Below are 25,703 nucleotides of genomic sequence, written 5' to 3'. Positions count from 1 at the left end.
GCAGTCAGACACACTGCGGAGAATTCGCCCTCGCGAAGTAGGAAACGGCTTTGACAAATGGTTGCCGCATCCCTTCCTGGAGTAGGCGAGTACCGATGCCGCATATCGGTATAGGACCTATGCCGGCCTTATTTTGCCACCGATACTTAAGGCTCTTGTTGTAATTCTCCAGATCCTTTTTTGCGGTCCTCAATCTCGTCTGGAAATCCAATTTTATCATAAATGACAACTTTCTTTAAAGGAAGTAAAACCTGGTGGGCCAGATTTGACGACAACTCCTCTAAACTGTAGCCACACCGTCCTTCCTCACTACAAAATGTCATAACAACAGCGGCCAGACGTGGCGCCAAAATACAAAGATCAAGCCAAACAACGCGCAAATTAATGAACAGTTAAAGGATAACCAAAATCAGTTCCAAAACATCATTCTTTCGGGTGCGGCCCATGCGGGCCTTGCGATTGGGGACCTCTGCTTTAGGTGGTGTGCGCGTTGTGAAAGGCAACCGTCAGTGATAAGAAAAAAACAAATGCGCTGACTGTTCTCTGGTGGATTTCACGGCAAATTGTGCCAACTGTCATCCGACTGGTCCAATGCCGAGCGGCGTCTTAAAAATAGCCGATAATGCAGCGGGCTGCGGATGTCTGAACAGGACGGCTAATGAGTGTCCTGGGCTAAATTCAATTTGCTAGTTGAGTGGAGAGCAGGGAGGGAAAAAAGCCCTTGCGGAAGATGTAGCGTTGGCGGGCGAGCCGGCTCGGATTGGCTTTTTATCTGCTCACGCGACTCAACGAAGATTGATGGGCCACTGGTGTGTACAGCCGGGTCCCAGTCACAGTCTTCCGGGTCGTTTCCACTATGCCATGTGTAGAATCGCTCTTCGGCTGTTTTCCAACCCGAGCGATATGTAAGGCTTAAATATTGCCTCCGCTAATTCCGCTCGGCTGGCGTGTAAGTCACGATGCGATAAGCGCCCGCTGCACTCGAATCCATACGCGAGCGCATCGATCTTCTCCGTTTAGCGGCGCGGCGTACAAGTGTTATCTCTGGTCGCGGTGAATTGAGGCACTCAGACGCATGGCATAGATTTTCCTGAGGGTTCAAGGTCACCCCCAGGCGCAAGTCGTTCGTCAGGCAATGTGGATTGAATGATAAGCATGTGGGGAAAGCACTTTTCTCAGCCTGAAGCTAACCTGCAAATGAGGATGAAAATAACAATTATTTATCCAACAGCGCTTGTGCAAAATATCCGTTTTTACCGTCCTGTGAGGCTGAAAAATATTTCACAGGGGGTGCCTTAACCCCTGAGGGAAATTTTGACCCAACCTGGGCTTTTTGATGTTTGATATCAAAGGAAAAGCATACAAAAAACCCACTCGGAGGCTAAAATATTGCATAGATTGTCAAAAAATGACAACTTTTTGCAAACGGTAGTCATTTACTGCCATTGAAAATTGGAAATTTTGTCATTTTTGGACATATTGAAAACCGGATGTTTTATCATGCATTTCCCCCGATTTTTTCAAAAATGCTTTGAACGGCAACTCGCAAACGGTATGCAATAGAAATGTTTGTGTTGACGCCCCAAACCACCGGGTTGCGCCAGCAGCCAACTTAGGACATTTGCAAGCCTCTCAATGACTTTGTTGCGTGGCTTAGCCTGACTCCCATAATGCACAAGTCTTCAAAAGTCACAATACTCTGATTATGACATAATAAATATTCCTATTTCGATTTCATAAATAGAAGAATATACGGTGTAGTTACTCTTGGTATTATCGGTAGTCTATTGCACATTTGTAGTGAATACATTAGCGTTTTTGACATATCAAAGTGAAATTGCAATTTCTATTGCCTATCTTCCACGCACTTGTTTTACCCTCTCTTTTAGGCCATTAGCGCCGCAGATCAGAGTGTATGGGTCCGGATCCCGGCGTCCGCTAAACAAATCACGTCATGCGGAGTCGCGCGTTGCCCATTGACGTTTCCCAACCGCTTGGCCATGAGCAGCTTTGCCTCGTGCGCGCGCGTGTGCGCGCAGTCTGTCTGCATCCATTCGCCTCACTTAGCGCTAATGCCGTGTATTGAACAACAAGCAGGCGTGCTCCAAACAGAAGCCAGGGCCAAACAAGCATGCCTAATTTGGGCCAAACGGGCACGGGCGCATCCCCGACCGTCTGAAGCCGTCCGCTTAATCAGCCTTGATGGGAGACGTGCGTCCGCCGCCGACTCTCCTCGTCCGAGTTTCAAGCACGCGCACGTCATCGGCAGGGAACGTTAACCTCTTGACTGGCGCTCTTAGTCGAGCGGATTTAAGCGTTTCCAAGCCGCGCACTCTGCCCGTATCTCCAAGTGTTAATCGCCGTGTGGATTTGCGGCCGATACCGACACAATACAAGAACGTCATCGAATATTTATCGCGCAGCACGCCGTCCATAAACTGTTAATAATTGAAAAGGGCAGGCGATGCAAACATTTGGCAGCAAGCGCCAACGCCGCGTCGGAAGCAGTCTGCTCCATTCTGTGACTAAAGTGGAGGTTCCGGGCCTGACTTGGCGGAGGCGGCAGCCGCTTCCCGGGTCGCCTGCCCTCTTTTTTGCGTCTGGAAAGGTTAAAGCATCCCCCACGATCATCCACTCCCCCGCTGTGCTTTTTGCCCTTTGCGCTCTCCGGTCTAAAGATGTTTTCTCTTCTTTGCAAGTGGAAATATTTTCAGGGGAGGATGCTATGCTAATGGTAACAACAAGCATACAGGTGTGCGACCCTGCCTTCTCAAGGGTTGCTTTATGTTCCAAGACGGTTTCGTTTCATAGAATTTTCATTTCGTGAGGAAAAAAAAAAAAACCTTAGCAGTTATTCCGTTCTCGCACACGGGAAAATGCTGATATTTTTTAGGCGTTGCATGAAAGAAAACACTTTTCTGCAGCAAAACTAAAGCTTTCCTGCAACATTCAGTTCTTGGATCGAAGCCTTTTGTCAACAACAAGTCCCAAAATGTATTGCAAGAGCTTTTCATTGTGGGAGTCAGGCTAGTCCACACTATGAAGTCATTGAATGGTGTGCAAATTATGACATAGTAAATATTCCGATTTCAATGTCATAAATATATGAATGTACTGCACAGTTACTTTTGCTATCATGGCATTTTTACAATTTTTGTACGTAAAGCATAGGTGAAAAACCCCAGGGGGTGAATGTCATCTTACATATTTCTGTTTGCGATCAGTTATTCTTATCATGAATATTAGTACTCATAATGATTTATAAGGAAATGTCACACGGTAACTTATTTATAGCGCACGGTGTGTTCGTTTGCCCATGCGCTGACGATTGGCACAAAGCGCTTTTCTAGGTCACGCATGCAAATGTTCTCCTGACGCCTCACCCACGCTGCCAAACGCCTCCGCCGGGAAAAGGTGCTATGGATTTTCCGCTCGGCATCCTCGCCACTAGCCACCTCCTATAGGCCAGCGAACGCTGAAAAGTTGGCGACAGAACTTGCCGCATCTTCCTTCGTGCCGATTTTCTACTACTTCGCTAGTCGTATCCGCTCCAGAAAAATTGTTTTTGGTGTTCGGTTGGGCGCTTGTGCGTAATGTATGCGTAATCAAGAGGCTTGGGCCAGCTGTTGTTGGCCCCCGGGGAGCCGGATGCTCATTTGGAGAGTCGGCGCCAGACTCCTCACTCGCGTCGCCGCCACTAACTCCGTTTTGACCTAAATTTCGCCGAGGAATTCGTCACGCCATCGATCACACCTGGACTTCTTGCGCCGACGCCTCATCGGTCATCTCGTCGACCTTTCCCGCCAGCCGCTCGCTCGATCGCCGGCATCAATCACGCGTCAACCCCGGCTCGGGGGAGACAGCTCGGCTTCACGTCTGTATTTGCGACCGCCGTCGTCGCAAACGCTCCGCTCTGCCTTTTTCTGGTCCCTGCCGCCCTCGGGAAGAATACTTAATCTTACTTATAATCCTTTTTGTATATCGTTTTAGGCAGGGTGCCTCATTTCAAACAAATAAGTGAAACGGAAAAGCAGCGTCGCCTGAGGCACGGCGCTAAATACATACAAATGTGCTAGCCAAGTGGAACAAAGTCAAGTTGAAAACAGTTGAGCCGCTGACACGATAACTTTGCCAGCACCGTCAAACGTGTTGCTTTGTTTCATTTTCAGTATGCACAAAATCCTTGAATTTTGTTGTTACCAAAGTCGTTGAAAAGCTGATGCGCAGCGGTTGGATTTTGGCGATAAAGTGATGACGAAATTGACGGAATTGCTATTAATAATTGGCCGACGGATTGACGATTACATTTTGGGTGAGCTTCCAAGTAAAATGTCCACCTATGTAAATAAACAGTGCACTCTGCTGGATTTGATAGCATGTTAGGCCTTCCACTATCGCTTTGCGGCTGAGCGGAGCCGCCCGAGTGTGTTTAGCGTTCCAGTGGCGCCACGTCGTTATGTCAAGCCTTCCAAATAAAGCGCCGATACGAATGTCTTACGGGTACAGTACCAAGCCCTTCCTGCAATTTCACCCCTCCAATTTCCACATGCAAATGTCCTGGGTGGGTGGCCGGCGCTGCATAAATCACATTTGCATGCAGGAAACGGGAGAATTTCAAACTGGGAGGTTGATTACACTCAACATTTTCTCCATTTTTTTTTTGTTAAAATGTGGGATTAGGTGTTTAAAAAAAAAACGAAGAAAAGGGGTTGGGGTTTTCCCTCTTGGAGGCAGCACTTCAACACTGACTGCACCCGTAGTTAACACTGCAGATTTGCTTATCGTTGGAATTTAGTCAGACGGAGACCCGACTTAGTAATTAAACGAATTATTTTCCATAATTCATCTCTTTGAAATGAGCTGTGCAAATGTGGCATCTGCCTCCTCGCTGAGCTCAACTAATGAGTGGCGATGTAGGCAAGCGGAACATTCGGGGAAATGACAGCGATGATGAGAGTCCAGGTCGGACTCCGGCCACGCGCACCTTTTGCTTTCCATCACAGAGACTTCGGCCACTTTGATTGGCAGCCATTGACCTCCGGCCCACGCTGTTATTCATCCCTCGCTCTTTTTTTTTTCTTTCTCTCGCCGTCAAAGGGGAAAAGTCTGATTAAGGAAGCCTGCGTGGTCTTGACGTGTCGGTCGGAGCCGTCACCGCGTCGCTGTGGTTTTTTGTCGTCTTTGACGCGACGGCGAAAACGGCGGCCCTTTTAATGAGGCACGAAAGGTCATCAAAACGCGGCGCTGGCTCGGAATAACCAATGTGCCGCGGCGAACAAAGAAGTCCACCTGGCTTTTTCTTTCATCCTATCTTAGCTAACTTTTCAAAGTCAAGTTTTTCCTTTAGAACGATTATATCATCGTCGATGGGGGGCAAATGGCAAATATGAAGTGAATAAACTCACCACGAGTGAAGTTCTATTCAACTTCTATTTATTACTCATTTAACTTATTTAGAAGAGAATGACAGGCAGTCTTTAGTGTACGTTTTTATAATGGCTTTCATACTCTGATAAAACAAAAAGCGGAAGTGTCAAAATACAAATTGACAGATAGCGAACAAACTTCAAGAGAAATGAAGAAACTGGAGTCAATTTGAGATCTTTATTGTTGTCTTTAATCTTTGCAGGTTCGGTTTTGTAAAACCGAATCCATGCATAAATATATAGTACAATTATAACACACCGTTACTCACAATGCAATGAAATTGGAACAATTACAAAACGTCTGAAGATGGAGGCAAAGAAAAACACAAACACTAGCCAACTCCTATAGGCCAGTTCACTATTTCGGGTGCGGCCCGTTACTTACCAGTTTATTCATGGACCGTTACCGGACCCCGCACCTCTAGTCCTAAATGATCATAACATTACAAATGCTTCCAACGCCGCAGCTATCCTTAACTTTTGTCTTTGACACAGTCCATTTTGGACCCAACTATTGGGACCCGATTTCATTTTCTATAATACTGTATGTTTCATAGAAGCGTTCCCGTCCTGAAGCAGGCGCTCCCAAATAAGGTTTTCGCCCGCACGTAATTCAATTGACGTGTACTTTGCAGCCAAATGCACGTTGCGCTCGGGCCATGTGCTCGTCGCGCAAACTCGATTAACGACCGGCCGGCGAGCTGCTTCTGACGCACGCGAGCCCATGTCGTATTTTTGGGGCTATCTGGATGCATTTGTTGCCAGTACACTGGAAAGAAATCCGATTGATTTTGTTTTATAGCTGAGGTTTATTAGCAGGAGTGTGCTATCGTCACCCTACAAATATGCAAATTGTCTTCAAAACAAGCAATTATGGAAAATGTCTTAATTATGTGTGATACTACAGCATTTAGAAAAAATTAGTAAATATTAAAAAAAAAACGACACCGGAACAAAAATGAGAATTTACTGTTGTTAAATGTCAGCCTTTGAATTATGATCAATGATCGCAAACACTTGAATGCCTCAAAACTCATAACGTCACATTTTATTGTAAATGCGTTACAGATTATCAGATTAGTGCTTCTCTGTATTTTTTCAGTCAGGTTCTGCTGAACCAGTGCAAAGCATTTTTGAATGAAAATAGCTTCAGTGAATACTGTCATCCATTTTCCGATGTATTTCATTCTGGAATTACATTTATAGTGGTATCGCCAGGCATATTTTTCCTGCAACTTAGAAGATAGATGATGTAACGTCATCTGTTTGATTTCTGGTTGGTCTGCTGGATAATGGTGTTCCTAATGGAAATGCAGAGCAATAGAAAACAAAATAAAGGCATGCAAAGAAATTACTCAAAGAGTATTCAGCATTAAGTTGCTTATTTTTACAATTTATTTGCTTTTGATGTGAAAAGAGAAACGTCCTGTTTCCGTCACAGCATTCAAGTCGATCCACTATTTTAGATCAGATCCAAATATTCGCCTTAACAAATGTGTTTTCTATATACTTCTTTGACAGCATTGTCTTACTTTCCTATTAGGGCTTTGGCGCCATCTCACCATGTAGCAGAAAGTGCACAAAAGTGCCAGTTTGCTCGGTGCAATTTCTCCTCACCACCTGCGTTGGAATACTTTGAAACGAGAGCGTCTTTTTGATGGATGCCAAGCGTAAAGTGGGTCGCCCTCCCTGCCGAGGCGTCACGCGCGGTCATGCTTGTCTCCTCCAATAAACCGTAGGGCCTTCAGCTTATGCAAAAAAGTCTTCTAACCTCTGCAACGTCGTTGCAAAAAAAGAGAGAGAAAAGGTAGGCGAGAGTCAGGCTGTATACGCAACAGTGGCGGCCATCCAAGGGCAAAAGTGTCATCATCTGGCCGCCAGACCATCTGAATGTCATTACGCCGTCTGATTGGAGTGCCTCGTTCAAGGGCGTTCCGCTCGGCCCAGATGCTCGTGGAGGGCCGCTCTCCGGCCCGCCAAAACAAGACATCGCTCACCCATCGCGTTACGCGGATTGATTTGGGAACAAGCGACTCGGCCTTAAGCGAACGCCGTCGCTTTTGGACAACCAAAAGGATCTCGAGCCCCAGAAGAGCAAACAATGCCACTCACTCACCAGACGCCAGGTTTCTTCAACCCAAAAAGTAATTTAAACAAACCCAATTCACTTCTGTCATGTTAAATTTAGACTTATTGACGTTTTTAGATGTAATCCACTTCAATCAATACAACGCACATGCGTGCGTATTATTGATTTTACAAATGTACTGTATATGAAAACATCAGTACAGTGATCACCTTGCTACTTTGCGCCTCATGTATAGATTTTCACCACGCCAAAAATAAGGAATTCATGTACGAACAAACAAGTGAAAAAAGTGGACTAAGACAGCAGTATTAAGAAATCAGAAATCACTTCTCAATCAGTGTGTTGACAAATTGACTATTTTTTATGTGTCGCCGCCTCTTATGTTTATTTTTTGCTTTGCGTGTGTTGATTGCGGCTTTGGCACACTCGCTGCACAAGATAGCTTCAAGTACCCCCCCCCCCCCCCCCTTTTTTTTGTCATTTAATTTCACCCAATTTAGTGCAATAACAATGTCGGCATAATTAGACATGCCACAGCCTGTTTCTTCAAGTTTTTTTTTGAAATATTTATTTTTTGCAGAGCAATCAATGACAGTTTTCACATCAAGACAGACAAACATTGAATGGCAGGTTCGGCGCCATCGCCCGGATTAAAAAAAGAAAACAATGCGGGCAAAATATTGAATAATTCTCACCGCCTCAACAGGCAGAATTATTCATGTCGCATCGCCGCTAATACCTCGACGAGAAAAGCGGAATACCAAGAAGGCTTTTTTGCTCGCTTTACGTCGGATGGGTGGGGGCATGCTGGAATGGGATACATTTCAATGACCTACTTTGAGATTCATCTTGAATGTGCTCTGCTGGAAAAGTGTTTACTAGCGCTTGACAGGGATGTGGCCTCCGTGGACGTGTCTTGGCGTCGGGCTGTTGCTCGTACATTTTGCTCATAAGCGACTCAACCATCTGTTTTTATCTCATTTGTCTGGATCTAATTGCCGTCTTTTTTAGGGTGATTGGCTTCAGAAGCTTGTTTAGCACAAGCGCGTTGCTGAAATGATCGCTTATTAGACTGCAGGTCTTTAGTTACAGGTGCAGGTGGGGTCCGGGTTGAAACCTAATGCGAGCTGTTTTGGAATGTTTTTTTCATAATTGTGATGTTAAAGCAGTCGACAAGTAAGTAAGCATCCTAAATCAAAACAAGGACCTTAATTCGCCAAGTACAAGGCGCACCGGTCTGTAGGGCGTAAATTTTAGGGTCAAATTCTGCTTTCGGCATTCCCTGATAATGTTCAGATGTCATCGGTGACGTTTAGAAAGAAATCCACTGCGAAATTCATCTCAGGTAACATTGATAGGCATAACCAAGGCCCAGTCAGTGTGTCACCGCTCCCACTTGGGATATCGGAACGAGCCGAGCGTAATGTTTGCCGTGTAAACAGCAAGATGAGGACGGATGGAGGGTGGTGGGTTATCATCGTATGGCGGCTTCATTACGGCGAGCAAACATGCGAGCGCCCTTGTGCAAAGGTTTGGCGCAGCCGTTCCCGGGCCGGCCTCCAGCCAAAGTCTTGGAGCGGCTCTGGAGCGGGCCTCGCTTCCTTCCCGCCCGCTGGAGGAGGCTGCCAGTCTGTTTGAAAGGCAGCAAGGAAGTTCCATGCACAAAAGGAGACAATAGGAAGAGGACGGTGTGATGAAGCTCCTCCCTGGTGTAATATCGCCACTCCGGATATTGCGCCCGCTGTTAAACACGCGCCCGTCATTGTTCCTATACACTCTTTCCCGATGAACAGATGACGAGAGAGATCTCGCTCTTTGATGAGCCAACGCCTCATATTGTCCTCTGTGTTTGTCATTACACTGTCCTTGTTTTCTCCCGTGCTGTTCCTCTTGTCAGCTGTTGCAAATGCGGACTTAACCAGTTGTCCTTAACTACCCACAAATGGAAAAAAATGGGAAATTTGAACTTTCTAACAAACCCAATGTCTGACCCCTACTCCAACCCTGATCTTTTTAACGTTCCCAAACCACAAGACTACCAAAACGCCGAAACTTGGTTGGTTCCTCCTACAAGAAAACAAGACAACAAATCTGAATTTGAAAGTCACCTCACTCACTTCTCCACCAGCCAGGACGAGTCTGATGAAGCCGCCGTGATAATAATCTGCCAGAAGCAGGATGAATGTTTGCTCTGGATATTATTAGTACTGAGGCAGGACAGGTCAGCGTTGTCGTGCAGAGTTGGATTTTCTAGCCGGCTATTAAAGATGCCCTTGAAATACTTGATAGACATTCTAAGTTGTTTCAAAGATGAGAACTATGCCAATAATCCAGATAGCATTACGATCCATTCCGCTTTTTCTTGGTCATTCGCACACAAGCGCATTTCATCTGTCCTCACCTGCCGTAATTTGCGGCCGTTGTCTGCGGAATATTTTGGTGCTGGTCCAGCCCACGTGATTACAGGCCGCCGCTGCTTCTCGGAGGCCGATTGCTGTCTGCAGCTAACTATCAGGTACTAATTGGAGGCTCTTGAGCAGCCCCACAGTGATGGCTTTATACATGATGACCACCTCTGGTGCGCCCTCCCCCACATTTTGTTTGAAAACGTAGCAGGTTGAAACCTGTATTTAAAAGTCATTACCGTCTTTCCGACCGGTTGAACAAGCAAAGCTCGAAACTCCAAGTTTATGGACCACTGCTCTCCCGGCGACACAGATGAGGACTTGAGAGTGGTAGTCTGTCTTCTCCCGCTCCTGCTAGCGGTCATTAGATGGAATTAATTGTGTTAATTAGTGAAGCCCGTCTGCCTTCAGGCCCAACGAGTCTTTTTTAGAACACGAGTTCATTGCCCGGCCTCGCCCGTCATTGCGTTGACTTCATCCTGAAATGTTTTTTACTTTTGTGTCTTTCAGCAAGCGCCGCTGTGAAACAAGTGCTGGAAGGACCCCGTCCGAGTCAACAAATCGTGAGTGTCTCCGTTATGTAATCGACAGTGTCCAATTGCGTCGCGATTATATTTGGCAAAACGCCATCAACTGAGCTCATCTCACTCAGAGGGGTGATGCTGATTGGACATGCAGACGCGGTCTTGTTGCTTTCCCGTTATGAGATCCGGAGGGCCGCAATCGAATAGGCGGCCCGGTGGCATCACGCCGCCTCTGCTCATTCAGACTGCACTGATTTTGAACTGTAAGATAGCGACCACCTTGACGGTCAATCAGACAGATTCTTTTCCTATTTTGTGGACTTTTACCGACCGGCACATGTACTCTGGCTTCACAAACGGCTTTGCCTTGATTTGCAACGTTACATTCAGCGCACAACATCGTACGGATGCTGTGATTAAGTTGTGAGGCCGCCACAAATTGACTGTCCTCGTTCATTTTTGGTCAATTTGACTGATTTCAACTACTCCACAATCATAACAGCAGGTTCAGATCCGCAAATAAATTCGCGGTGATTCTCAAATCACTATGGTGCACATTCTCAGTGGTGGGCTTGCCTCGGAAGCGAAGGCTAAATTGTTTCTGTCTCGGACAAATGCGCCTTGGGATTTTTGATTAAGACTGACTGTGATTAGTGAAGAACTGCATAAACTATAGAAGTGATACTACAGTTAGGGTAGATCTTGTATCTAGACGGATCAGAACGCGCAAACATTAATGCAGTCCAAAGAGCAAGCTCCACATCTTGAGAGCCAGACGGCGGGCTGTCATGAGCACCTTCCGTGCTTTTGGCCCGTGGTCAGCGTCTCAAAATGAAAGCCGCCGCCACATCTCCCCGTGCCCCCTTTTTAATCTCGCCGCGCTGCTATTTCATTTCCTGCTCGCTCGGATGAATCAAGCCCATCTCGTGTCACTCACACGCGCTTTACATTCCTAATTCACATGATGGCACCATCACGCGTCGTCTTTTGCTGATAAACAAGCACCCGTGCTCGTAGTCGCCACGGTGAAGGAGTCATAGAAGCCAGTTTACGTTTCTCTCCTGCAAGATTTTATGGGTTGGGATTGTTTGCAACCGGTCTGACAGGGAGTCCATTTGATGGATTGCTAGTTGAGCGCTTCTCAAATGGGAGGACGTGGGATTTGAACTGAGCTTCTGCAGGTATGCATACTTTTTAACTCCATGAAGAAAACAGTACAGCTTTTCAAATCTTTAATCGTTAATTGGAATACGAAGCAACTTATTGCGACACTGCGATGCATTTCTTTTCCGAGAAATAAAATTGATAAAGTTCCCGCAAATGTAGTTCCATAGTTTATTGAATCAGATCCGTCCAAAAATACTTTGCGCTGGTCGAATTTGGTGTATTTGGCTTGGGGGAAAAAAACATTTCACAGGCATCATTCAAATGTAATGGTAAGGGAGGGTTAGCTGTGGTTTAATGCTAATTCAATGCTTATTCTCTTTAAATGTTGCACTATTGTGCACCTCAACGCGGTCGGCAGTTCATGTGTAAGCATCAAGGCGTGACGGTGACACAGTGAGAGAGGACAGGGCTTCTCCTCGGGGACGGGCACCCCCCCAACCCCCCTCTACTCCCTCGTGGTTTTCTGATGTGTCCTCTGTGAGCCAAAGTGTCTCGGACACATTGCGGTCGCCCTGAGCTGGAGGAGATATGACAAACACAAAAGGTCGACCCTGCTTGGCGCTGCCGCACGACACTGGACGCCAAGCTCTGCGCTCGCCCCGCTAGCATGTTCTTAGCACAGCTACCTTCGATAGTTTTTCTGCAAATGGGCGATATAGCCTTAAAATGAGCACTTTTTCATTTTCAATCAATTCAAAACAATGCCTAAGTGAAATGCATGAAGCTGTTTGTGACGCCCCAGGCAACAGAGGGGAGGCCATCGAATCTGAGCCTGGAAGCGGGTGCCGCTGGGCGAGTGGGCCTAATCTTTCCGGCGGGAGCTTGCTCTTAGCTGGCTGGCAGCAAACAGACACGCTCGGTTTGTCTTTTTGTTCTTGAGACTTGTGGAGAGCAGCTTGATTGATGTGTTGCCAACTCAGAAGCTAGAACAACAGCAACCTTGAACAGTGCTACAATTTCAGCTAGCATTCAGCTATGTTCTTAAGCAGGCAAACACCTTTGTAAAGTGGTCAAATGACCCCCAAAAAGTTATTTGACTTTTATTTTTTTTTCTATTTTTAATGATGGGACAATAAGTCGCCTTTTGGACTTATTCTGCTGCAGTCATGGAATCCGTATTTGACCTCTATGAGCCTCAATAGCAGTGAATGTTCTGAAGATGCAAAAACTAACCCTAAAAGAAGTTGTAAAACACCAAACGTGTACTTCTCCGTTCCATCTTCGCGTAGACCTTTCAATATAGCGTCAGAGGGGACCAGTGAGAACGGCATGAGGCCGCCCCGGTAGAGGTCCTGAGCCAAAAGAACCCAGATGCTTGTTTAATGCGCCGTTGGCTGCGGCTCTTCTTAGAAAATTGAACACGGTTGTGTAATTCATGTTGTCTGTTTGCAACGACGGCCAACCTTCTGCCTGTGCCCCCACTTCTCTTAATTCCAATTTAACACGTCTGCATAGAAACAGCTTTTTTGCGAGTCAACCGATGATGACGACGTTCCGAGCGCCATGAGCCTGACGTGCCACCTCCAACCCGACAGCGTCACGCCGGCCCGGGTTGCTGCGGCAACTGGTTATTTCGGCAAAGTGCGTCAGGTTTCTCACACCTTCCGAGAATAAACCCGCGAGCTGCGTCGCCAGACAGCGCGGACGAGCAATGCATTTGTGCAATTAGGACGCCCTGTTCATTGAAATCAAAAGTTACTCCGATCCAGAACCTGTGAACCGGCCAAAATGGCCAGAGAACATGCTCATGCCGCGGTGCGATTTTAATTTGTGTTAACGAGCGTTGAAATATTAGTAATGCTGAAAAGGCGACTGGCGAGCCCTAAGTGCTCTCGAAAATGGCGGAGGAGCTCCGAGCACTCTCCTTTGATCTGAGAGCTTCTCTCTTGGCGACAGTGACAAACAGGAACCCGGCATGGGCCTTCCGAGCACCTTTTCCGCCGTGCTTTATGACCTTGGCGCGACCTCCAAACATCAGGTCCAAATGGGTGCTGCGCTTCCCTCCACTGAGCCTTTGGCTAATAGCAAAATCCTGCCCCAACACTTTTTACAGCGTAAACAGCAGGTTACAGATCTGTCTTGGCACACTCGTAATACGCCCCCACCAAAAATACTGTCTGATCTAACACAGGTGCATCTGGCTCTTCGGATGCTGTCGTCATGGAGACGACCCCCCCACATACACACAACACACACACACAAGCCGCGCCGCCCCCCGCTGGCCTAGTTTGGCTCGCCTGCCCTCGCTGAAAGACGTTACGCAACCGCGGCGTTCGAGCAGAGGTTGCCGCTCGAGCAAAATGATGACCCAAAAGTACTGGAGAAAAGTCCAGATTTCTGAAACGTTATTTATTTTGTAAATGATGTCCAGCTCAATGAAACGTTATTAGATTTTTATTGTTTTAATGGAAGACTGACATTGGGTTAGGACAGTGCTTCTGAAATAGTGGAGCAGGGCCCCCTTGGGGGGGTGCGAGTTGATGCCAGGTGGGGTGCGGATGACCCCAGGGAAAAGGCTTTGTTTTTGTCAAGGCTTTGGTGCACTTGATCATTATTTTTTTCTGTTTTAGACTAAGGATACAGGTTTTGGAATACTTATCCAATTTTTATAGATCATAACCTTTTTTATAGTCAGCGCGCCGATGGGGGCGCAATGTTTCCTCCTTCCTAGGGGGGGCTCAGCCAAATATAATTGAGAAGCACTGGGTTAGGGTTAGCTCTGTTAGCAGCTGCGGATCAGGCGGTAGAGCAGGTTGTCCGGCAACCGATGAGGCGGCTGTTCGAATCCCACTCCGTCTGAGTCAAGTGTTGTTGTGTCCTTGAGCAAAACACCCCACAAACACCCCTTGTGCGAAACGTCAGCCTGACTATGAATGTGTGAGCGTATGAAGCAAATAGCCGATGTAAAGCGTCTCGAAGTGTCCAGAAAGGCACTACATAATAGCGATACATGATTATTATGTAGTGTGTTGGACTCCCCGTCATGTTCCAAGGCATTTTTTATTTGTTTTATTTCCCCAACCCTCTTTTCTGCCAATGGTGGCTTGTCAAGCGTCTTGTGCGTACGCACAATATTTTTTTTCCCTGCTTAGAGTCGAGCCTCCCGCAGTGTGTCTTGGTCCCTGAACTCCCGACTGCTGCGGCGGCGGGGCGACAAGGCCGGCCGCGTCGCTCGGCGTAATCTTGTTTGCTCAGGGGGCGCCGCGTCTGCGACAAAAGGTCCGCCTCGGAGATATTTGTGAGCACGGACGCGATAAGGCCGAGGATGTTAACGGCACCGCCGTCGGACGAAGGGGTGCGAGTCATAGTTAGCGTCGCTTGCTAGCTGCTGTAAAATACTGTGGCGAAGGAAACAAGACGATGAAGACTGTGTTCATAGTTGAAGAAAGTCTCAGATTTATTTTCTTTTTACTCACGCCGCCTCTCTTTTCAAAATAAGAACAAATGAATTAGAACATGAAGTGATTTGTTGGTAAAGTGTGCTTGCTTTAAAGGGCCCGTACCATGATACCATGTGCATATAAATTACGTTTCATTCCTTATTAAATGTGAGTTTTATGACACAGATCTTTCCAACCAGGAAGTAAGACGGCTATGTTTTGCGCTGGTTTATGGGCACTTGGCTATCTCACTCTCGGTGCATTATTGAAAAAAGGAGTCAACATCGACTGCGCTTTTGTCCAATAGTTCATCACCTGCGATAGGATTTGACCCGTGGAAAAGCAAGAAAACGATCCTGCCAAACAAACTCTTCTCGCCGCGGCCCAGGTGAAATTCTTCAAGGTCGGCCTGCTCTGCCGCGTACCCCCATTTCCGTCGAGATTACGGCGGTAATATCTCTCGTGTGGAGTGTGCGCCCGCCTCCTCCCGATCCAAAGATTGCCTCTTCTCCGTGCGGTTACATAAGCAAAGCTCGCCGAGCCGTATCAGGAATTCTGCAGCAGGAGTGACATTTAGCGATAGGCCAGAATGGTAGAGGGGGTCGGCGGTGCCTGGCCCCCGCTGCCGTTGTTGCGTCTTTTTGGCCCGCGGAAAGTGGCACGAGGTGATGAGCAGAAGGCTCGGAGGAGAAAATGTGAAAAGGCGGCAGGAACGGAGGGAGAAGGGCTGCAGATGGCTGCTGAAAGGCAAATTTTCTCCCGCGCGCCTCGCGCATATTTAGCGGCGCATTTCTCATGGCGCCACCCGTGCACGCATGTTCGCTGTCCGCTTTGGATTTCGCAGAGGTCGGGCTTGGCGATCCGCAAGCAGAAATTTTGGATTACCGGTGAAAGCGCTCAAGAAAATTTTCTCAATTGGAAGCTGTTTGTTCATCAATTGCAACATCCGTCAAACTTGTAATAGCGTCAACGTTAGCTTGCTGTGTGCGCTACCGGCAACATGTTTGGCATTCATGCTCGTCCTCAGCCTGCCTGCCATCAGTGTGGATAGTATCATCTAACTGAAATTTCGCCTTGACACTTGCTTTGGACACGAATGGTGTAGCTTCACGCGAGTGTGCACTCGCACCCCAAAACGCCCTGAATTTCTCCACGTGAGCCTTCGTGTTCCGACGCGCGCCTTCAAGGTCCGAACGGCGGCGGCGGCGTCAGTTCAGGCAGAGTTCAGCACCGGTTTCCCGAGGCGCAGCCTCGTTAGCGCCTATTTGGGGCGGGATGGAAGCCGGCGCGGCGAGAAAGAAGTCCAATTTCTCCTCTGTGATTGGACCTGATTGATCCAAAGTGGCACGGCGGCCAAAGCGGGGAAGGCGAATGGCGAGCCGCGCACGCCGCCGACTTCCTTTCCCCTCAATTTCCTGCGCGCGTGTCCATTAGGGTGCAGAGTCTCACCTGGAGGCTTGGGAGCCTTTTGTCCTTATTTTTCCTGACTTGGTGGCAGGAGAAAAAACAGCGGCTCTTGCATGTGCAGACATGAAGAACCCTGTCAAGGTGACCCGAGAGGGATGATGTAACGTGTTCCTCGGCGAGTCCGTCCACCCCCGCCCCCGGTGCGGCTTTCCCTCCTCCTCCCCTACGGCTCTTTGGTTGTAATTAGCGGCGCGCGGGGCGGCTTGATTGCAAAAGGCTGAGAGCATCAAAGCGCCAGGTGCCGTCCGGTGCGTCCCGTGCCGGATGTCCGCCGCGTAATGTCAGCCTTTGTGTCCACAAAGAACCCTTTCATAATATGTGGAAACAATGGAGGCCAAGGTACTTCCGGGGGGCAGGAACTAATACATGCCGCAGACTTAACAGCAGATATCATGACACCGCTTTTTTAATTCAGTTTGATTTCCTTTAAAAAAACTCATTGAACAAAATTGATTTCATTTATCCAGCACAGCAAAATTATTCAATCAAGTAATCGCATCATGCTTATTTATTATAATGTTTTTAAAGCTTTCTTTTGGGCAAATATTTTAGGATTTTACACAATTTTGCAGTGGTCAGAGACCTCGTAACCTAGCAGCAAATATCAGCCCTAGCAACTGAATCCCTTTCGACATTTAAATGAAAGCAGAAACAATCTGTCAAAAGCTGACGATTTTTCTTGAGCAATCATTCATGTGACATCACAATTTGGACCTTGAACAAAGCAGAAAACGGAGGAAATCAGTGTTGCTTGAAAAAAAATTTTGTCACCAGTTGCATATTGAGAAAACTTCAGCGGCAAAATGTTAATAATTCTAATTTATTGGTAGCAAATGTCACTTTTAGTACTTTTAGTACGTGTCGCCGACAAAATGAAATCATTCCCCTTGAAAATGGACCCATCCTTGAATCGTATCGCACACTTTGTATCGAGATACATATCAAATCGTCCTTTATCGTATGATGGATTATATTTCATCACTAACACGGATTGAGCCAAATTTCTGAGCGGTGCACCTGTGCATCAATTACACAAAAAAGAAAATAAAGCAACATTCAAGCGACCCCCCCCCACCCCAAAATGTGTTTATTCATGCTAGAATGGCAGATTGTTTCGGCTCTCTCCACCCTGACTACAAGGAAAATGAAAAGGAAATTGGGATGGAGCAAAAATCTAAAGCCGAGGGGTGTCCGCTTGCTTTCCGCACCTGATGTACAATGAGGGCATCCATCATCGGACCCCCCGCCGCCCACCTCGGTCGCTCCGTTGCGCCGTGCACTCAATTCTGCGTAATGAGCAATTGTGCCGCCGTGTGTTTTTTTTTTTTTTTTTTTTTATCTGCCACACACACACAGCGGGGACACCAACAACATTTGCTCGCCCAGCAGCGATGCTGCCGACTATCTGCGGCTAAGGGGGACCCCAGGGGGTCCCTCTTCCCCAATACACCGTTGGTATAAAAACAACAGCATTCAAGACATCAGCAACTTGCTATCGACTGGGAAGATGATGTTAGGGCAGAGTTTAGTATCTTATGGAACAATCTGTGGGGATGAAGAAATGAATTTAACAACATTCCCATAAAAATAGAAAAGGCTTAACCATATGTATCTTCAGTTTTAACCATTTCTTGGGGGCATTCCTAATAGTAGGCCTTTTTCCACATTGCGAAATTGGATTCGAAATGTCAGTCATAATGTTGGGAAAAATCCACATCCAATAAATGCGTTGCGGACTCTCATCACCTTGGCCGTATTTAGCGACCGAGGTCGCCGAGTTAATTAAATTACGGCAACCACCACGGGGGTAATAGTAATTACTTGCGCCCCGAATCCAAGCTAATCCCCCTCCCCCACACACACACACACACACCTCTCCGGTCTCCGGGAACAGACTCCCCTGCCCGAGGCGTCGGCGCCCACCCCGCTGCGCTTCCGGACGCGGCAAGGATCGGCTGAGTGTGCGCTCCCCGTCTAAAAATGGAAACTTTCGGGGTTGGCCGAGCCAAACATCTGCGGGATATCGCTTGCCGACGCGAGCAGGTGTTGCCGTTGGAAGGCTGAAAAGGCGCACCTGTGCCCGTTGAAAAGACGCCTCTGAATGATTCCGTATTTCAACAGCCACTTATCCAGCGGCGAGCCTGTCAGCCATTGGCGGCGCCGGCGCCCGCTTCCTGTCAGGCAGCAATTGAAGGAACAAAATGGAGAATATTTCCATCAATCATTTCACGTCTTTTCTGTCCCAATTTTCTGAAGATAGCGGAAACGGACCAAATAGGGCAGCATTGAGATCCAAAGCCAATCCCTTCCTCAAATGGCAACCAAATTGATCGTTCATTTCACCAAGGGGTAATTATTCGAGGCTTCTGGATCATGGGAGTGGAAATCGGTTCATTTTAAGCTGATGAGAATCGGAGGAAAAGTTTTAACTAAATGTTGTCAAATTTGATTTGATTTTGTGTACTGTTTTTAAAGGCTACAACGCAACAAAATAATCCAAAATTATTGACCTTTGTGAGGAGAAGCGGCTATAGAAAATGGACGGCTGGCGATAACTAACTCACCACCTTTGAGATGAGAGCACCACTGCACCACCTGGTGCCGCGAATGTGCAATTACACTTCATGCGGCAAAAGCCAGGTCTGTTCACCGGCTTCATATAGCATCGCCTGCCCCATTATTTCGGTGTCGTTTTACATAACAACATGCCATATACACTTAGATCATATTGCAACATCACATTAGCCGGTAGCTTAGCAACAGGCGTAAATACTCTGTAGTAATAATACACCTGAGGGAGCGCATTTGAATCCTTCTGAAAGGAAACCTGTCATCTCCACTAGAAAGACTTTGGAGGGAAAAAAAGCCCAAGGAAAATGGCACACGTTGAGCTCCAACAAAAAGCTGTAAATGTCAGCGCGGTGGAGGCGTGGGACGCTCCCCAACGCCGCCGGTCCGCCCGCGGAGGAGATGTGAGGCCGGCCGAAAGATGTGAAGTCACGAGCCATTACAGATAATCACGCTGCCATTTTGCCGTCTTTCAATAAGTGCTCCACAAAAGCCTACAAACAACTAAATGGCAGCAAATAAGCTCGTCTTGCTATGTTCCCATCGAACTTTTTTTTCTTCAGATTGCAGCTTTACCCTTCAAAAGTATTGGTCCGCTTTCCACGCGTATATCAGAATAGTCGCAGTTGTCGGTGGCGAGCGTGGCCGTTTGCACATGTCCGTCTTTGCTTCTGAGTTTTATCTACAGTGACGCGCGTCCGCACGTATGCCAAGCCTCAGCCTCCCCGGCCCTCCTCCCACCTTTGTTTTTTCATCCACCGAATCGCACTCGCATCTACCTGACACATTCGATTACCCGCGACGGCCGCGGCTGCCATTTTCTGTGCTGATAATCCGCCTGGCGACTCATGCGCATTAGGACTTTTTGCACAGTATATCACCTTTATTCACATCCAATGTTGTCTTTGAGCTCATAACGTTTCTTTGTAAATGTGACTCCAAATATTGTTTGCATTTCTGGAAAATGTACATTTTTAGCATAGCATAATGAGTAAATATTTTCCCTAACCCTTTTTAAATGGATTACAAAATGTTTTGGCTCATGGCAGAAAGAATTTAGTTTACAGTATTATTGGAAACGTCTTTAAAGGTTTTCTTTAAAGCACTCTTTAATTGCCTGCTTTAGCAACAAACTGAACAAGCCTGCATGTTTAGCACCAACAGTTATAGAAAATTCATATTGTAGATGGATGAATATTTTCTTACTTTAACCCAACAGAAAAGTGGCAAGTAAAAAACTGCAGATAAGCCGCGCTGAACTATTAAGACGCAGGGCTCACACCATGAGAAACAATTGTGACTTTTGTTTTAAAAATAGATGAATGTATAAAGTAATGAATGCGCTGCAGGGAAAAAGAATATTAAATCATGAAAGCTCATTATTGTAGCTTAATATCGATCTTTACGACATGTGTTGCCTTTATCATAAAGCTGATGTGAGGCTTTCCATTTTGGGGGGCGACAGACAGAAAAACGTGTTTTTTTTTTAGCATTTTGGTTTGCTGACCCCTGGCGTAGAACAGTAAAAAAATAGAGGGTTGACTTCCCCTTTAAAAATACACATAATTATCAACATTGTGGTGGATGCTTCAAGGAGATGCCTGTATACTCTGGGAATGCCCTTGAGGAGGAGATACGGATGCATTTGGGGGGGGGGGCAATATATTCACACACACACAAAGCCAGCGACTGTTGTTTTCACAGTGCAGAGGGTGCGAGTGGGTGGGAGAAAATGTCAGAAAATAGCCAGCGTGAGATCCAGAGAGGAATATGTACATTTTGTCTGACAGCGGAGGAGAGCAGCCTGTGTGTGGAAGTGCGCGCGTGCATGCGCGGGGGGCTTGAGTAGGTGGGCGGGAAGAGAGGAGCGCGTGTCACGGGCGGAGAGAGAGGGAGAGAGTAAGACGAGGCAGACGAGGTAGCCGCTCGCTGGCCCGGATGCTCAAGCGTGCCGTCGGGAGGGAGCGTCGCCGCCGCCGCCGCTTTCTGAGCGCTTTTGCGTTTCTTTGATTTTGTTTTCGTTTGCACACAGCGGCGCTTCGCAACTTGACGGCCCGTTTCCTGGGATTGGGAACCAGACCGCCGGCCAGCGCTCCCGGGAAGACCAGACCGCTGCCAGGTAGGAGGCTTCGTGACATGCGCGCCCGCGCGCAAAGTCGTGATTGTGGGAAATGGCAAGCGGGAGGCTGCGGCGGTGGTGGCGGGTGACAAGTGTCAGATTGGGAATGACGGGATTACTGGAAAGGAGAAAATCCCCAATTGAGCCTTTTAGCGGCGCGCGGGAAACTGGAGAGCACTTTTTGCCGTTTGCCCGACGTTCACACTCATTCCCAAAGAGGGGAAAGTGTGACGGACATGATTGCACATCATAGCAATCCCCAGGTGTCATGCAATTTGGCCACACCCTCCGTGGTCACGTGACTGTAGTCTCAATTCTTAGAGAGAAAAATGGGGACTTTGACAACCCCAAAATGCCACGCAAATTCATGTTCTGACCTTGATGTAACCTTGGTAGGTATTTGTCTACAAAAAAACCCTGTTACAAATTCTGTTTTGGGGCAAATTAATCTTTTATGTAATATTTGTATGTGTAATATTTGCGCTGTAATGCATATTTAATAATATAACTGATCTTTTTTGCCTAAAATTGGTTAATTTAATTTGATTTTTTTCATGAATTTCACATTCAGCATCATGATTGAATCTTTATTTTTATTTAATTAGATTAATTTAATTAGATCTAAGACAACTGTTGGTGTTTATTGTTCATTTTTAAAATGATTTTACTTCATATAGCAGTTTATAGCAATTTGTTATTATTATATTTGAATTCTTTACTTCGATTCAGAAATAAGTTACTATTAGTCTTGATGATAATGTGATTATAATTAACTTTATGATGCTCATAAGCAAATATATGCACATTTCCACCCCAGAGTATCACTTCCTCCTTTGGCTCAGGTGGTCAGTTTGCGGTAACTTGGCTCTGATTGGCTGGCTGCTTTAATGGGAGGGGCAACAACAGCATCTTTAGCATTTCAGGACCCTGGAGAGCGCACCAGCGCCTTTATGAAGGAGTCCACTTGTGTGCTGATTATGTAATGATGCCATATTTGAATATTTACTATAGGCATGAGTCACACTCGCGCACGCACACACACACGAGATCACAATCAAGCTGTTTAAAGGACGCCAGTGTGTGCTTATTTAGCGTTTATGTCTTCATGCTGCTTGTTTTTTCCCAATGAAACTACCTGTCTGGCACGGCAACCAAATTACCATTAAAATGTGCATCAAAAAATGAATATGCCAAAATGGTGGTTTCAATCGGTTGCGACTAGACAGCACACCAAATGAATCGTCTTGTGTAATTGATCCCCGTAGGCAAGCGAGCAAATTCATTTATTCCTGTCGGTCTTTTTGTGCTGAAAGCGAGCTTGGCCCCTGGCGCCCCCTGAGACCCTCTGCACTGTTTATCCACACACGCGTACACAAACACACACCAATATGCAAACACGCTCTCAGCATGACATTGATTGTGTGCAACACTGCACACACACACGCAAAACACAGAGCCTGACACAAACAATAACGTCTTGCCCCCCGGCCTCACTTATCACCATCGGACAGCTCCCCCCAAACTGTCCCCCCCTCCCTCTACACATGTCTGTCCCCTAATTGAGGCAACTAATAACCAGCCCGGGTCATTTGTGGTCTATGTAGCCATTAGCATAATTGAACGGGCGTGAGACTCAAGTGGTGTAAGATGTGCTCATAATGTGGCGGAGCGTCTACAAACACGGCCCGGTTGCCGTTGATCGAACGGCGCGCCGGTTTGGATGGCAAAGGTTGCGCATCGGTCATCGCGGTGGACTTCAGTGTGCCGCCCACTCCATTTAGGTTCATGCTAAAAAAACTATGAAAAATGCCATAACGGCTAACAAACTGTCCATGTCGTCATGTTGGACCCCTTTAAGCAGTTGTACACAAACGGTGGAGCAACAAATATAGAATGACAAATACTCAGAGTTAGGGATGAGTCCCCAATACCAGCCTAAATTCAAGGTATCGAACTCAGTCGATCGACAACCCGCCGTGGCCATTTTACGATCAGGAACTAGAAACTAGAATTTCTCACAGTCCTAAGGAAAATCGCTCTACATCAGAATTGGGTCCCCTTACTGGTATCAGTCTGGGAAAAAAAAAAAATACATCCCTCTCATATTTTCTTGATCCTCTGCAAAGAACAACAAATTTGGTTGTGGTTTAATGAGATTTGACTGTCCGTGTGTACAATCTGTCCCTAGTATTCTGCCCCCAGGTGGCCAAGAAGGAGTAGCGCATTGACGATTGACCGTAAGTGCAATATTCTAGTACTATTTTTGTGATTAAAAACATGGTTTTGTAATTTATCGGGGAAGCTTCATTCATGATAGATTGCAGTCGCATTAATTTCATCGGGAAACGAAAAAAGCTGTCCCGGTGTATCGTGATGCTAACTGCGCCGTACTCAGGTTAGCCGCAATTCAAATAGCTATCATGGCAAGAGGCTATCTTGAGGAGGAAGGCACAGTGTGTCGGGTTATCTTAACATCTTTTCTTTTTTTCTGCTCCGCTCTCTGGCCAAACTCCAAATGGAGGCTAATCGCCCATCTCGGACCAGCGCCGTTATCCGCCCGGGAACAGATCCCCATTACAGATGCGGCTTTGCTTGCGCTGTCTTTGTGGAACACAGTGTGCATAATATTCAGCCGTCCTCGCCTCGCCATCGAGTCGTGACTGCAATTTGGGAAGGAAAAGGAGCCAGGAGTGCGCGCCTTTCACTTTGAGACTCCAAATGCTGTCTGTGCGCGCTTAATCAAAATTCCCCCAAAACTTGGGGCGCGGCCATCCAACTTTTGCCATATTCAAATATTGCAGCCTAGAGTACTGTACCATACCGATATCAACAGGGATGATATGAGCTTGTAAGACTTTTGATCATAATTCAAGAACTACATAGGCAGTAGCAGGAACCGGAAGAAAATTCCGAAGCAGAATAATACCAAAAATGTTGCATTAAGACTGATATAATCCCACACTTAGCAATATTTTTGCTGAAACTGAATCATTTTTGGCTTCAATTCAATGGAAAATAGGCTGCCAATATAAAATCATTACACTCGTTTTCATGATCGGGATTTCTCGCTTGTCTTTTGCAGAGGATAAAGAAGATTTGCATGAAAGTTTTGTTTCATATGTGCTATAATATTACGCCACAGTTACTATTCATTAGACCCGCCATGACATTTTGTGTAGTTCCGTTAACCTTCATCCCAACTGACGGTTTGACGCCGTGTGAATGGAATTACGTTTTCCGGGTGAGCGCTTGCCAATCCCGGTGCGACTACTCCATTACTGGACGCCGACCGTGTGCTGTAAATTACCTTCATGTCGTTCCGCCCCTGTAAAAACATCACCTGACGCACCCCCGAAGCCATTAAACCCGATCACGAACGCCCGGCTTTTTCTGCCTCGTACCTTTTTAAAAAAAAATTACCCAGGGAGAGATTGCAGCTAGCGTGCAGACGGATTACAGCGACCGAAGTCTGACATTCGCTTCATACACTCCACTAATGGACTGTTGCGATGCCTCCTTCTGTGTGTGTGTTTGTAGTGTGTGTGTCATCCCACTATCAATCACTTGTTGTGCTGGGTTCCTATAACTTTGATTTATCCCCCCCCCCGCAACTAGCGCAACAAGTATCGAGTGACTTTCATCACTGGAAATCTCGCGCCGGATTCGTTTTAACGTTTTCCGTTTTGCATCCGGCTCATTTCAACAAGGTTGTAACAATTGCACATCACAATAAGATGTTAGTTAGCACCGATACCGATTGGTAATAATCAAGGAGGCTCCTTACCGATATTCGTAGCCAATACTGTTTTCCGTAAAAGGTAAATTATTATACATTGCAAACTCCCAGGTATAACTGAATCAAAGTTATCTGAAAAGTTGCTCGAAAGAGAAGTTTATAGCACGTTGAGGGTTGTTTGCAATCAGCAAATTTGCATATTTGTTGTAAAACAAAGCAAGAGTGCAATGGTGGCATCCCGTGTGTGTCGTGTTGCAATAATGGAGGGATTCAAGCATCCATATTGTTCATTTCCTCCCCCAATTTTGCCTCCTTAAGATGTCTCTAATTATAAAAGCCGCTTTCTTGGATGCCACATTTCCCAGAAAGCAATTATCTACTCCGTGCAGAAAAGAGCTTAAGCGTGCACATTTGCTTTGGAGGGTCCAGCAGGTTGCCAGATAATTGAATATGCTTGACAATTACCGCCACACACAAAAAAAAAAATGCACGAAAAAGTGGAGGATTCATGCTGCGCCACTCAAATTATTCCGAAAAAAACCCCACTTTTTATTTTTCAATGGCATCTGACCTCAGTTGCTCTACCGCACGTCAATCATGGCTCAGAGCTTGACTGACGCGCACTAACCTTTTGTGTTTGCGTATTCGGATGGTCGGATGTTATCGCGCCATCGCCCGCGGCACGGCTAGGGGAAGGCACTCTCCTTGTCAGGTGATTTTTAAGCGTATCGATCGCGACATTGATCCTCTTTAACGGCGCCGACAAACGTCTTTGAGCTTTCGTGTGACATATAGGGCCGGATTCACGTACTTTAATAGTTT

At 46.6% G+C, this 25,703-nt stretch overlaps 1 protein-coding gene across 3 annotated transcripts in view; it reads left to right on the top strand.

Moving 5' to 3' along the window:
- Positions 1 to 25,703, top strand: part of syt1a (synaptotagmin Ia) — a 64,135-nt gene that overhangs the window by 9,313 nt on the left and 29,119 nt on the right. For 2 of the 3 annotated variants that reach the window (XM_088405998.1, XM_088405999.1), the window contains 2 exons: positions 10,431 to 10,483; positions 21,059 to 21,145. The gene's annotated coding sequence lies outside the window, so the exon portion shown is untranslated. Of the gene's footprint in view, positions 1 to 10,430; positions 10,484 to 20,898; positions 20,945 to 21,058; positions 21,146 to 25,703 lie in introns of those variants that run through there. The other variant, XM_088406000.1, reaches the window with a different exon arrangement.

Source organism: Hippichthys cyanospilos, chromosome 22 (genome assembly GCF_059441005.1).
Source record: "Hippichthys cyanospilos isolate Australia breed blue-spotted pipefish chromosome 22, RoL_Hcya_1.0, whole genome shotgun sequence".
Classification (NCBI taxonomy): domain Eukaryota; kingdom Metazoa; phylum Chordata; class Actinopteri; order Syngnathiformes; family Syngnathidae; genus Hippichthys; species Hippichthys cyanospilos.
The sequence above is the reverse complement of the archived record's forward strand: the minus strand, read 5'-3'. Positions and strand labels throughout refer to the sequence as shown.